Source organism: Physcomitrium patens, chromosome 3 (genome assembly GCF_059467195.1).
Source record: "Physcomitrium patens ecotype Gransden chromosome 3, ASM5946719v1, whole genome shotgun sequence".
Taxonomy (NCBI): domain Eukaryota; kingdom Viridiplantae; phylum Streptophyta; class Bryopsida; order Funariales; family Funariaceae; genus Physcomitrium; species Physcomitrium patens.
In genome coordinates this window covers 13,805,952-13,807,986 of record NC_143412.1, presented here as the reverse complement: position 1 = coordinate 13,807,986, position 2,035 = coordinate 13,805,952, and the positions used below count along the sequence as shown (strand labels likewise).

Sequence of the window (2,035 nt, the reverse complement as noted above, 5' to 3'; positions counted from 1 at the left end):
ACTTTTAATTTTCTAGATTAATTTTGCACCTGAGTAAGAAACTTCATTTTTATACTTTTCACTATCAAAGCAATCGTATCTTTAAATTGTGAACGTTAATTTAACAAAACATATTAGGATGTTACAACCCAAGTTGCAAATTATCATCTTAGTTTTTGTAGCAACAAAACTTCACTTCTTCATCAGTTTAACCATGTCAAGGTCTACTTGCTCACCTCTTTCTTAGTCAATCTATCACATCACCTAGTCTTGAATTGTGATACGTGTTTATATGTTCTTCATTGATTAATTAGCATCTGTTTATCTAAAGCTAAAACTTTCCAACGCAATAATTATGCATCGGCATCGACTTTTTGCTATCCTCTCAACTGTATGCAAGTTGCGCAGAGTCACTGTAATCCCATACAACTACCTCCGTTGCCGCTGGTAGTAAAGGCAAGCAAAGGCAGGATAGGAGATTTGGAGAGAAGTAGGAGAGGAGATGCGTTCGGCAAGCACAGTTGAGTCGACACACTATGAATATTCACAAGTGCAATAGCGCAACTCTTCCAGTCAACCGCTGTTTGTACAGCTTGTACACATAACAGAGAAGAAGTGTAGATCATAACTGCGCTGCCTGAATAAATAATCAAAACCTCTAGAAAATTGCAAACTTATGGACATAACACGACTTTGTACACACGCTGATCTGATTGCTGGTTGCAGTTTCAGTTTTTTTTTTTTTTTCTTTTTACACCATGTCACGATCTGTACAAACGTCGACGCCCTACACGAATATTCTGATACTGTCGGACCATGAAGAGCGCTGGAAGAGCACGTTGCCAGTTGGATCCGAAAGCTGGGATCTGCAGAACAATCCTCCTCATCATCAGTGAAAAAAAGAAACAGCTAAAAAAACTAAATAAAAACGTGATCCTGCATTGATGCACACCTTCACAAGTGCTCGAATTCCACACTGAGAAGTATTAAGTCAAAGTTTTTTGAACATCTAAGTGGATGTCTGACAAGAGAGACGCGTTACCTCTTATTCCACATTCTGTTGAAGTTGTCCTTGTTGGTGTAGATCTGAGCCATTGCTCAAAGCATCGATGACCGAGACATCTCCACTCTCGCACTCGCTGATGAAGCGCAAATCATTGCACTGGTGTCACCGCCACCGAGCTCGCGGCGAACTCTTAAGACAATCTCCCCTGGCAAATACCCCAATATTATTCTAGATACAGAATACTCCGTCAGACATCACTATGTTACAAGCGACAGGCCATGGCCCCAACAGCTCCTCATCCTAGAAGTCCCTTCTTAGGCATGGAGCTCAGAGACGGCGCCTTCGCAACCTCGAGTCTTCGACTGGGCGTCAAATCCTCGCCTTCCTCAACCGCCGCAATGAGATTCTTCGCCCCAGCGACGTCTTTCCCCGCTTTCAGCACATTCAGCACCGGATTGCCAGCAGGAAAATTGGCCAAAAACTCCAGCGGAAACAGCACCAACATGTCCATCGCGACGGAGGAGGACGATTACACGAGGGACTAACTATCTACACAACCGAAGGCTGAAAACGGAACTTATCAAGCCCCAGCGCAAATAAAGCAGAGTGATTGAGTCACGGCTGCAAAGCAACGAAGCCTTTACATAACGGACGCGGAAACAGGGACAACATGACCAGTTCAATGATGGGCCATGCTGGGGGAGGAGCCGAAAGGTAAAGCAGCCGCCGGATTCCTTCAACCACTGTCGCAGAAATTCGATTTTTTTGGTTTCTCACCGCCCGATGGATCCTGACGCTGCTGCCTTCGGGTGTCGGTTATTTCGTTGCCACGGGCGAAAGCTCCCCACACTGAGAGGCTTCGTGATATCACCTCAACTGGGGGAGGAGGATGCAACTGGGAACACGATGCACGAGCTCTACGTCGACAGAACGATTCCAACAAACAACACGAGGTGGTCGAAAGCACAGCAAATCGCTTTAAAAATCACAATTGGTGAGGTGGGTGCGTCGCGAGAGAAAGCATTGTGCGCCAACTGGTTCGATAGGTCC

The 2,035-nt window shown here is 45.4% G+C and overlaps 1 long non-coding RNA gene across 1 annotated transcript; it reads right to left on the bottom strand.

The window, feature by feature from the left end:
- Positions 1 to 518: 518 nt before the first annotated feature.
- LOC112280663 (uncharacterized) lies at positions 519 to 1,584 on the bottom strand. Its single transcript, XR_002969367.3, has 2 exons — positions 1,022 to 1,584; positions 519 to 845 (listed from the first exon to the last, which is right to left on the bottom strand). It is a non-coding gene; the product is annotated as an uncharacterized LOC112280663 (long non-coding RNA).
- Between the last annotated feature and the right edge of the window lie 451 nt (positions 1,585 to 2,035).